This window comes from Schistocerca serialis, chromosome 10 (assembly GCF_023864345.2).
Source record: "Schistocerca serialis cubense isolate TAMUIC-IGC-003099 chromosome 10, iqSchSeri2.2, whole genome shotgun sequence".
Lineage (NCBI taxonomy): Eukaryota > Metazoa > Arthropoda > Insecta > Orthoptera > Acrididae > Schistocerca > Schistocerca serialis.
Window position 1 is genome coordinate 150,640,338 of NC_064647.1, and position 13,011 is coordinate 150,653,348.

General features: G+C 45.0%; 1 pseudogene; it reads left to right on the top strand.

Annotated features, from left to right (window-relative positions):
• Window positions 1-11,466: 11,466 nt before the first annotated feature.
• Window positions 11,467-11,583, top strand: LOC126425580 (5S ribosomal RNA; annotated as a pseudogene).
• Window positions 11,584-13,011: the final 1,428 nt, after the last annotated feature.

Sequence of the window (13,011 nt, forward strand, 5' to 3'; positions counted from 1 at the left end):
GGACAATGAATTCACGGTGTTCTTATTTCAATTTCCAGGAGTGTATGTGTAAACTGTCTACAAAGCGAGTTGCGAAGGATATCTGTGGAAAAGAAGAAATAAATTAAATGCCAGACGCTGAAGTTGCACTGAATGAGGAGCGAAAACGTAAGCAGTAAACTTTTTTCCTTCCATTATTCTTTGTGGTGTGTCATCGAAAAAATTTCAGAAAAATTTTGAAATCATGTGTAAAGATGCAAGATGGTCGAGCACAGCAGTCAGTCGTCCTTTCCTTTCAGGTTTTATTACAGCAAATCTACATTTCGTCTGGTTCCTAGCCGTTATCAACGTACCATTTTATAATTTCCGTACGTATCCTAGTATGTCAGTCTCCTGTTGTTCGGGTTTCAAGCCTTCAATGCACTGTGATGGAAGCCAGAAGACCAAGGGACTGACGTACTAGGACATGTACTGAAACTATGAACTAGTCCATTGAAAATGGTTAGGGACTAGCCGAAACCTGATGTGCTATAATAAAACCTGAAAGGCAAGGACGACCGACTGCTGTGCTCCATCATTTTGAATGTCATATCACAGTCGTTGTGTGCATCCACATTCTCAATGGAATGATGTGTAAAGATTGTTGGATGTCGCCAACTGCTATCTTATCCAAGCACTGAAAGAATAAGGTCAGCATAATTTGCGTACTCTAAGTTACGCCCAAGCCCTATACGCAGTTTCTAGCTTTAATAGCTGACTTATTGTGTTAAACTCTTGACGTACTATTTTATCTCTTAATTAACACATTGAAATTTGAAATTCGGCCATTAATTATACGAAATAGGGAAAATCCAATTTTTGCTGCCCCTTGAAGCAAATTCGTAAATAAATGTAAATACGTAAATAAAAGTAACATATTGCGCATACATATGAAAAGAAATCCACTACTGTACAGCTGCGCTATTGACGACAAACACCTGGAGACACCATGTGCCGTAAAATATCTAGGCTTAACTACCCAGAGCGACCTTAAGTGGAATGACCACATAAAACAGTGGGAAGAGCAGACAACAGACTCAGCTTCATCAGAAGATTCTCAGGGAAATGTAACTCATCCACGACAGAAGTGGCTTATAAGGCGCTTGTTCGCCCGATTCTTGGGTATTGTTCATTTATCTGGGATTCCTATCAGATAGGACTGATAGAGTAGAAGGTCCAGAGGAGAGCGGCGCGTTTCGTCACGGGATCGTTTAGCTGGCGAAAGAGCGTCATGGAGAAGCTAAACAAACTCCGCTGCCAGACGTTACAAGAGAGGCGTTATGCATCACGGAGAGATTTACTATTGAAACTTCGGGACAGCACTTTTCGGGATCAGACAATGTATTAGACCCCACCCCCTACATATACCTCGCATATTGACCACGAGGAGAAAATTTGAGAGAGCCAATACAGAGGCTGACCGACAATCATTCTTCCCACGCACTATTCGCGAGTGGAATAGGGTTGAAGGGATCAGATAGTGGTACCGAAAGTACACACAATTAGGTGGCTTGTGGAGTATGATGTGGATGTAGATGTACTGGACCTGAAATTGGTACTTCGTGCTCATGCCCTGGGCTCGTCGGGTGTTAGGGGTATATCTGTATGTGGTGTAACCGCCAGACACCACACTTGCTAGGTGTTAGCCGTTAACTCGGCCGCGGTGCGTCAGTATACGTCGGACCCGCGTGTCGCCACTATCAGTGATTGCAGACCGAGGGCCGCCACACGGCAGGTCTAGTCTAGAGAGACTCTCTAGCACTCGCCCCAGTTGTACAGCCGACTTTGCTAGCGATGATTCACTGACTACATACGCTCTCATTTGCAGAGACGACAGTTTAGCATAGCCTCCAGCTACATCATTTGCTACGACCTAGCAAGGCGCCATATTCAGTTACTATAATGACTATCTTCAAGAATGTATTCTGAACAGATAATATTGTGAATCATGTACCATCAAGAGCGACGTTAATCATTAATGGATTAAAGTTAAGTATCAAACTGATTACGTCCGCTTTCTGAATTCTCATTCCTTGTCATGTTCCAGACCTCACTTCGGTATAATTCTTCCCTCCTCACGCCATCCTGCGTGAGCTAAAACTCGTGCATTTCGACCTCCACTCGTAACACGGTGTTGGCTGTTATGCTAACACAAAACTGTAGATATTTTTATATATCGTATTTTAATATGTACACACTGTACAGTATGGTCTTTCTCTTCGTCGAACAGTCTTCCCACAAACACGTCGCTCACTTGAGTACCAGATGGTTTCTGCGTGGTCGTAGCTGCACCACTTGTGGACTACTCCTGGTTTGCAACCACGCGTTCATACTGCAACGCCTGACCTGCTCTCCAGGGGAAAATAAGCGTTAGTGGCTGCTTGCTCTCCTGGAAGTATTAATCGAAGTGCATACTGCTTGTAAACGCTATAATTATTAATCTGCAGATGACGTAAATAGTGACGTAATGTTGTTCAATAGACCGTCCTCAGTCACCAACAGAAAGTCTGCACTTTTACCTGTTACACCTGTACAGATTAGAAGCTGAGTGCTCAGCATTGCCCCAGTATGTGTTTTTTCCAATCTTCTATTGGTTCATCTCCTCCTGCTCCCTTTCTCTGTCCCCCATCTCCCCCTCCTCTCCATGTCCACTTCCTCTCTCCCTTTGCCCCTTTCTTCACCCCACTCTCTGTCCATCTCCTCCTGCCCCTCTGTCTCCTCATCTGCTTCTCCCCCTTTCTCTCTTCATCTTCTTTTCTTTCTTTTTGTGCATCTGATCCTCTTACTTTTCTCTCTCTTCTCCTTCCCCCTCTGTGTTTGTCGATTTCCTCCTCCTCCATTCTCCTTTCTCTTTTCCTTCCCCCTCTGTATTTGTTGATTCTCCATCCCCATTTTATCATCCCCACCGCCCCCCCACCCCACCCCACAATATTTCTTTCGAAACAGTAAGTAATAAATTTACCAAGTTTAGCTGAAATCGATTCTGGAATTAAGGAGACGCTATTTGCCCGTGGTTTTGCCCACATATATTTAAGCTATATTCAACATATTTCACACATACATGTATACATATTTCGCCAGTATCTCCAGCGAATTTCGCACTGCAGTTCTGTTTACACGTAGCTGAATATTTATTACGCTATATCTCCTGAAACTCCAGCGGCACCCACTACAGGAGAGGCATTGAGCCTCACGGAGAGGTTTGCTATTGTAATTTCGAGAGAGCTCTTTTTGGGAAGAGTCGGTCAACATACTGATTCCTCCCACAAACATCTCACGAAACGATCGTCACGAGAAAGATCGATAAGTTACAGCCAAATCACAGGGTTACAGACAATCATTCTTCCCATCCGCCATTCGCGAGTGAAAGAGGGATCAGTTAGTGCTACTAGAAATACCCTCCTCCACGCCCGCCCGGTTAGCCGCGCGGTCTAATGCGCTGCTTCCCTAGCGGGAAGGCGTACCGGTCCCCGGCACGAATCCGCCCGGCGGATTAGTGTCGAGGTCCGGTGTGCCTGCCAGCTTGTGGATGGTTTTTAAGGAGGATTTTCAGCTACCTCAATGAATGCGGGCTGGTTCCCCTTATTCCTCGTCAGTTACATTATGTCGACAGTTGCTCCTCATTCACTGTCCCAACATACGTGTACACCATTACTCTACCACGCAGATATTTGGGGTTACACGTGTCTGGTATGAGACATTCCCAGGGAAGGGGGGCCACTGGGGGCCGATTCGCACTATAACCCTAGATTGGGTGTGGGGCGGCGGTGGGGTGGTGAGGTGGATGGGCTGCTGTGGCCTGTTGTGGGGTTGTGAACCACGTGGGCTACGGCAGGACGAAGCCTCTCTGTCGTTTCTAGGTCCCCGGTTTAATAAACACAATACACAATACACGCTCCTCCGCACACAATTAGATGGCTTGCGGAGTATAATGTTGATATAGATGTAGATTTGTTGTATGATGATATGTTTTTGCAGGTACATTACGTGGTATATGTGAATACTAGTTCCTATGTTACTAACAGAATAAGAAGTAAAAAAGTAATAAATTCGAACGTCATGTCTAATGCGACAGTTTTATTGTACTAATAAGTGAAAATGTCGTAAGTAGTAACCTTTTTTTTCTTTCATCACGCTGTGGGGAGTATCAGCGAGAAAAAGCCTCGTAAGAGTTTAAAATTATGCGTAAAGATTGCTGCAAATCACGAAGCGCAGCCAGTCTCAAACGCTGGATGAATATTACTGGATATGTGGGCGGCGTGAGATACGCTTGCTTTCCAACCCCATCCCTTTGGGAGATTAGTAGTCCATACTACCACAGTGGTTATTGTCAGGCAGCAAGTTATACGTGTACCAAGTTAGATTGAAGTCTATCCAGTGATTTAGGTGGAGATGTGGATCATACATTACATACGCACATACATTTTTATAATATGCATGAATAAAACACTGTCGCTGTTTAATGTTTTGTAGTACATGCTGTTTGCTACAAAGGATAAACTACAGCTGCTGGCCTCACCGATGATATCCTAATACAGTTGCAGGACGATTGTGTCAAATAAACAAAACGTACCAATTGTATTAACGCGGGGAAAATGAAACAATAGGAACTTAAAAAGTAAGGAATGATTAAAATAATAAAATTTCAACACCAGCCACATGTTTTCAAGAGTAGCACCGCGCATTTCAGGAATCTAATCTCATTTTTAAATGCTACTATTTACGTCATCCATTATTGCACGTAATGTCCACGTGTGTACTGTTGTGCTTCTTTTATCCTATAATCGTCGTACTTACGATCTTGTTGCAATTGAAAAATCTAGAAATATATATATTGGCAGTTTTGGACGCTAATGCCAGAAAAATAATATTTTTGACTATTTTTTAACACGTATTGTGTCTCCTTAATTACGCGTAAGTTCATACGCCGGCAAACCAGCAATCAAAATGTTTGCGTTACGCAGAATCACAAAATAGTACAAAATTATATGATGGCATTGCTTCCAAAGCGTGTTAGTACAGCCAGAGGCGTTGTATGTTAATGGAATATGTTTGTATTTATACAAAATTTTCACTTATAACTTCTGTCACTAAGAAAAACTGACGATTTAAAACAACTATGTTTTCCATTTTTTTTATGCTGTGCTAGACTCTTGCTGTCTGGCCGTTCCTTGCTTGTATGGGGGCCGGATAAGCGGAAGTGTCGGATTATTCTACCTGTCTTAAGTCTAGTTTAAACACATAACATTTATACTTTATTAAATACGATACATTCATTTATATACACTCCTGGAAATTGAAATAAGAACACCGTGAATTCATTGTCCCAGGAAGGGGAAACTTTATTGACACATTCCTGGGGTCAGATACATCACATGATCACACTGACAGAGCCACAGGCACATAGACACAGGCAACAGAGCATGCACAATGTCGGCACTAGTACAGTGTATATCCACCTTTCGCAGCAATGCAGGCTGCTATTCTCCCATGGAGACGATCGTAGAGATGCTGGATGTAGTCCTGTGGAACGGCTTGCCATGCCATTTCCACCTGGCGCCTCAGTTGGACCAGCGTTCGTGCTGGACGTGCAGACCGCGTGAGACGACGCTTCATCCAGTCCCAAACATGCTCAATGGGGGACAGATCCGGAGATCTTGCTGGCCAGGGTAGTTGACTTACACCTTCTAGAGCACGTTGGGTGGCACGGGATACATGCGGACGTGCATTGTGCTGTTGGAACAGCAAGTTCCCTTGCCGGTCTAGGAATGGTAGAACGATGGGTTCGATGACGGTTTGGATGTACCGTGCACTATTCAGTGTCCCCTCGACGATCACCAGTGGTGTACGGCCAGTGTAGGAGATCGCTCCCCACACCATGATGCCGGGTGTTCACCCTGTGTGCCTCGGTCGTATGCAGTCCTGATTGTGGCGCTCACCTGCACGGCGCCAAACACGCATACGACCATCCTTGGCACCAAGGTACAAGCGACTCTCATCGCTGAAGACGACACGTCTCCATTCGTCCCTCCATTCACGCCTGTCGCGACACCACTGGAGGCGGGCTGCACGATGTTGGGGCGTGAGCGGAAGACGGCCTAACGGTGTGCGGGACCGTAGCCCAGCTTCATGGAGACGGTTGCGAATGGTCCTCGCCGATACCCCAGGAGCAACAGTGTCCCTAATTTGCTGGGAAGTGGCGGTGCGGTCCCCTACGGCACTGCGTAGGATCCTACGGTCTTGGCGTGCACCCGTGCGTCGCTGCGGTCCGGTCCCAGGTCGACGGGCACGTGCACCTTCCGCCGACCACTGGCGACAACATCGATGTACTGTGGAGACCTTACGCCCCACGTGTTGAGCAATTCGGCGGTACGTCCACCCGGCCTCCCGCATGCCCACTATACGCCATCGCTCAAAGTCCGTCAACTGCACATACGGTTCACGTCCACGCTGTCGCGGCATGCTACCAGTGTTAAAGACTGCGATGGAGCTCCGTATGCCACGGCAAACTGGCTGACACTGGCGGCGGCGGTGCACAAATGCTGCGCAGCTAGCGCCATTCGACGGCCAACACCGCGGTTCCTGGTGTGTCCGCTGTGCCGTGCGTGTGATCATTGCTTGTACAGCCCTCTCGCAGTGTCCGGAGCAAGTATGGTGGGTCTGACACACCGGTGTCAATGTGTTCTTTTTTCCATTTCCAGGAGTTTACAACAGTTAGTCCTTGAGTGTGTACATGTACAGTAGTATCACGCTCTATGAAACATGTCCCAACATTTTAACTCTCGCAATGATGATACGCGACGGCGTATGCTTTCGCAACGTACTTCAGGGAGATGTCTGAATGCTTAGTGCTAGCAGTGGGAGATATCTTCAAGTTATTTCTTCTCCTCTTCATCACTTTCACCATAACTGCCCCGTACCCTTTTGATTATCTCCTCGTCTATTAAAATTCTGTCATAAATAGTTGCTCGTCCAGCGTTGTACTCAGCAGGAATTGCATTCTATGAAGAACGTATCTCGGATTTCGAGTTTCTTGAGGTGTAGCGTAATGTGTTTCCATTGAGAATCCGTGATACTGAACCTAAGAAAAGCCGCAGTTTCAAATATGTGTAATATTGTTTTACATTTTAATTAACTAACAACACTTTTGCAAGTGAGGATTCGTTATTTTATGCCTCATTTCTGCTTCAGTGACTAAAGGCTAGATATTGGCCGGATTATTGAGAGGTCCGGCTACTGAGGGCCAACATAACGAGACTTTAGTGTATCTTGTTGTAACTTTTGTTTGTAAAGTGTGAACAAATTTATGGATTGACTATGTTTATTAATACGAAAGAAACATTTTAATCATGGACTGTGCGGCTGGTCCCGGCGGAGGTTCGAGTCCTCTCTCGGGCATGGGTGCGTGTGTTTGTCCTTAGGATAATTTAGGTTAAGTAGTGTGTAAGCTTAGGGACTGATGACCTTAGCAGTTATGTCCCATAAGATTTCACACACACTTGGACATTTTGAAACATTTTAAGAAATTTATCGTTTCTAGCCTCTCATTGAGATCTTTCTTCTCCTGTTTGTTATGTTCAGATATTTCTTTCGCTTCTATTAAATTCGTTGCGTGTGTTTCCTGCCAGTGATGGAGAACCCTAAGACCTCGTTCTTTGTTTTGCGAAATAGTATACAGTGTTTTGATTTCTGTCGCTATGGCTGATTTTGTGTTTTGATTATGGGTGTAACAGATGATGTGTTCAGAATGTCTAACACGAAAAGTTTTATCGGTCTGTGCTGCACCTACGAAGCAAGTTCTACACATAATTTTTTATGTACCTGAATCTAAGAAAGCATCAGTCTTGTTATTAAAATATGTAAGCTACTGAAACAGAGCACCTTTGATTCCATCCTAACTTTTTGGGAAACTATACTGTCGCAATGTATTTGTACCATATTACTATTGAGGGTAAAACAAACAGTGCCAGAAATGGATTGCGTATGTGTCGGTATCTGTGTAATGAAGGATACACGGTACTAGTAAGTATACAATGAAGCCCGGAAGAAACTAGTATAGGCGTGCGTACTCAAATACAGAGATATGTAAACGGGCAGAATACGGCGCTGCGGTCGACAACGCGTAAATGGGACAAGTTTTAAGAGGTCCGAGCAGATGTAATTTTGATGTATTGTTCATGCGCTGCCTGCGATATGCAAGGTCTCTGACCAGAGAGCAGTGTTGACTGCAGTAGGAACTGTGTGGCTGTAGCAGTAAGTTGTTGCTAGTCTGGAGTCTGCTCTGGTCTGGTATGGTGTACCGTGTTGGCTGGCCGGTCGCGGTGCAGCGATGCCGGAGCCTGAGTACTACTGTATAAGGTAAAAAGCAGCCTCGCGCATATGTAGTAATGTTATCTCAAGTCCCATGTGAATGTTTTAAAACTCTCGTAATAATAATCTTCCTCATACAAAGTAACTTTTAACAACGATTCATTTCAATTTAAAGAATTTACTCCCATCCATGATCATCCCGATTATTGCAATAGAAAAATCAGTTGCTTCCTTTCATAAATGACAGATAGGTCGGCCAGCATTTCACAGGGCTGTGCCGGAAAAATTTATTGTAAGAGCAGATATATTCGGCGACTTCATTGAGGTAAGAATTTTTCCTTCTTTTATTCAGAATGATCTTTCAGGGCCATCACGCAGCACTGCTGTCGTCCAAAATTTACCAGGTTAAATTCACAGTGAATTATTGAAAAGTCATAAGTGAGCGACAATTTAATTGAGAGGTTAGTTACATTGTTTTATTACCAGGTTACTGAATTTATTTTTTTATTAGGACGTTACACTGAATGTGAACGACATAATTATAATTTTTACTTTTGAGAGGCTTAGGAATTTTTCTCTTGTGAGGTTACGCTAAATGTGGATGAATTTTGAGCTTAGATTAAATCAGAAAGACTTTTGTGGGTAGATTAAATGTAAACGAATTTTGTGTGGAGGTCAATGTGAAAAGAATTTTGTAGGGAGGTTACAAATGAGAAAGAATTTTGTAGGGAAGTTACAAATGAGAAAGAATTTTGTGGGGACGTTACACTAAATTAGAATCATATTCATATTATTTATTTTTATATTTTGTGGGGAGGTTACAAAGTGTCTGATGCAGTTGATAGATCGGGTACTGCTGCTACAATGGCAGGTTATCAAGATTTAAGTGAGTTTGAACGTGGTGTTATAGTCGGCGCACGAGCGAAGGAACACAGCATCTTCGAGGTAGTGAAGCATGAGATGGGATTTCGAAACCGCTCATCGGCGATGCAAATGCCCTTGACATGAAAAAGTGGTGCCGAAACCATGAAACCTGGACTATGGAGCAACTCATGAAAATCATTTGTTTGGATGATTTTGGTTTCCATGCTGTTTCCAACTTCTGGTCGAGTATACGTACCACGAGTGAAACAGTTATTCGGTGAAGATGTGGTAGCCATCTTAGGCGCCGTAGTTGTCCTGCAAGGTCATGTTACTGCCGCGGATGTGTGAACGTTTTGGTTGATGAGGTTCATGCCATAAAACAGTGTTTGTTCCCCAATGAAAAGGACAGCTATTCACACAGCCCGCACCGTTCAAGGACGAGTTGTGTGAGCACGAGAATGAAATGTCACGTTTTCTCTATCCGGCATATTTACCAAATCTCCTTATTGTTGCGCCTTTGTGGTCTGCTTTGAGGGGAAGTGTGTGTAACAGCTATCCACTTCCATCTCCGTTATATGAATTGTAAACTTGTGGTAAATTCCTATGGGACCAAACCGCTGAGATCATGGGTCCCTAAGCTTACACACTACTTAATCTAACTTACTTACGCTATGGACAACGCACAAACACACACACATGCCCAAGCGAGGACTCGAACCTCCGACGGAGGGAGCCGCGCGGACCGTGACATGACGCCGCAGACCGCACGGCTACCCCTCGCAGCTTCTTTATCTGAACTTGCCACTATATTGCGGGGGGGGGGGGGGGGGGAGGGTTATATAAGATGCCTTGAATACTATACGAGACCCGTGCGTATACATACGACTAGAAGCCGTTTCGAATTCGATTGGGTTTCCTACACCATTCTGAGTGTTTTTGTTGTTTCCATATTTTTACCATCTTCTGCATGTTATTAATCTTTGCAAGCTTACAACGTGGAAAAAAAAATAAAAAAATGAGTAGCAAGCGTACAAAACCCTTATTTACAGTCGCTCGAAACAGCCAGAGAACAAATATCGAAATGGCTCTCGTACGAAGCATGTTCAGAAAGTAAGTGTATTAGGTTTTTACATCTCTTTTTAGAAAAAGTGTATCTGAAGAAAAAATACAGGGTAGTGTTGATACGTTTGTTGACTATTTTTCCACATAATCAGCATCCCGATCAATGCATGTGGTGTGCCATGGTAAAATTTTGTTTATGCCCTTCACGAAGAACTCTCCCGATAGCTCTTCCCCCCTCTTCACAACTTCTTTCTGCACCTGCTCGTCGGTTAAAAATTTAATGTCATCATCTGTGCATTCAGGGAGGTAAGTGAAATGCCGTGTGTTAGGGCCCCCGTCGGGTAGATCGGTCGCCTGGTGCAAGTCTTTTCAGTTGACGCCACTTCGCCGACTTGCGTGTCCAAGGGGATGATATGATAATGAACACACCACCAGTGCTCCGACTCAGCCGGGAATCGGACCAGGGTCCTTTGCGCAGCACTCTGCCGCGCTGATCACTCAGCTTTCGAGGCGGACAGGGTGGTGAAAAGATAGTATTCTGAGATCGCCACGTCGGGGATTAAGGTGGAGGTGGCGGTGGGGGGGGGGGGGGGGGGGGGAGGGTACGAAACATCCCACCCAAATTATCCGAGAGAGAGTGTGAAATCGGGTGTTGTTGTGCAACAAGCGCACTCGTCTCTTCAGGATTCAATTGTTCTTGTTTTGACTGCTCCTTTTGAGTTATTTTAGGGTCTCAAAATATCGTTGTGCATCGATGATCTCACTCTGGCAGAAATTAGAACAAAATTACGCCACTTCGGTTCCAAAACATCGAGGCCACGATGTTTTTGTCCGAAATAGCGATTTTGAATTTTTTGGCAGAAGGGGAATTGGTGAAACGCGACAGTGGCAACAGATTTTTCTCTCAGGCGCTTAATTAACCACTCACGTTTCATCTACAGTCACACTAGAGGTCAGAAAATCCTCACTTTCCAGTTCAAGTCGTTCAAGAAAATCGCAGGCGCTATTGACACGAGTATTCTTCTGCTGCTCTCTGAGCTGTTTTGGGAGCCATCTTGCGGACAGTTTCCAGTCTCCCAGCGTTTCTGTGAGTGTTTCCTATAACGGATATCTGGAAAGCTGTGGAAACATCGCAGAAATTTCATTCACTGAAAATCGGCGGTCTTCACGAAGAGTTTTCTCGGTTATTTTGCACCAACTGATCAGTCAATTGCCAACGGCCTTGCTGCAGTGGTAACACCGGTTCCCGTCAGATCACAGAAGTTAAGCGCTGTAGGGCTGGGATAGCACTTGGATGGGTGACCGTCCGGCTGCCGAACGCTGTTGGCAAGCGTGGTGCACTCAGCCTTTGTGAGGCAAACTGAGAACTGAGGACTGGGAAGTAGCGGCTCCGGTCTCGGACACAGACATACTGTCGGGAGAGCGGTGTGCTGACCACGTCGCCCCCCATATCCGCTTCCAGTGACACCTATAGGCTAAGGATGACACGGCGGCCGGTCGGTACCGTTGGGCCTTCATGGCCTGTTTGGGCAGAGTTTAATTAGTTCAGATCAGTCAACTGGAAGGTCTGCCACTCCTCTGTTCGTCATGGACATTTGGTCTGCCTCCAGTAAACTCTTAACACCACTTTAACACTCTACTTCTGCTCATAGCACCTTCGCTGTAAACCCTTATGATTCGTTTATATTGGTGCTTTGTCCTCCGCAATTAGAAAGCACTTGACAGGATTTCTTACCGACATCTTTCACTCAACTGGACGCGACGACGTGAGTTTACGTACTACCGAGTTCTTTCGATGTGTGTGCAAGCCGGGGATCCCCCCCTCTGTCACTCAGTTTTGCCAACCCTGTGAAAACAAAATATCTACTTTCGTTACATTACACGTAAATTTCTGAACTTGCCTCGTACAGTTGTCTATAGTTTTGTAGTCTGCAACAAGTACGTTAGAAGGTCAGTGGTACCTTGGGTACCCACCCTCCGAAGAAATGTGAGAACTACCCTAGAGAAACTACAGATGTTAGTGGTAGACAGCTAGTCGTAGGTAACAGCGTCAACAGTGAGTAGACTAAACACACCCGTGGCTGAACCCCCAGCCGGCGACTGCATAATGGGCAGAGGCGTGTTGCCACTCTGTGTTTGCAAACAGCATTCTGTCCGAGTAAAACACGGTGAGATTTCGAAGTGTTTATTGCTTGAGCCCACTGAGCGAAGTGCCTGCTTTGTGTGTATGTGTGTGCGAGTGTGCATGAAATAAAGTTGGGACGCTCACAGCGAGGGACGTGGCTTGCATAATGCCGGCACCTCCCACGCTCTCTGAATATCTTAAGGTGGCGGCGCGCTACGAGGCAAGGGCGGGATGCCCTTTGAATACCAAAACTGCGAAAACCACTCAATACAACGCCACAACAAATAACACGGGAAACGGTCCTGAGTTACACACAGTTGGCGATTAAAAACGGCTGCAAATTTTACTCTTACATTTAAGATACAGAGACGGACACGAAAAATTGCTGTGAGATTCTACTAAATGTCTTTACTGAAAATCAGATCAAAAACACTGCCCTATCAACTTCGACTATTCAACCGTGTACTAGAAAAGATGATCAGAATTTGTAAATCAGTAATTAAAAATAAAGGTATTAAACCGATCTGCTTAGGGAAAATATCGTACGGTATGAAAGTCAACTGACTGGCCTTTCCGAGTGACTTCGCGATGCTCTCGGAAAACCCAGAGGAACGGACCATTGAGATCGATAT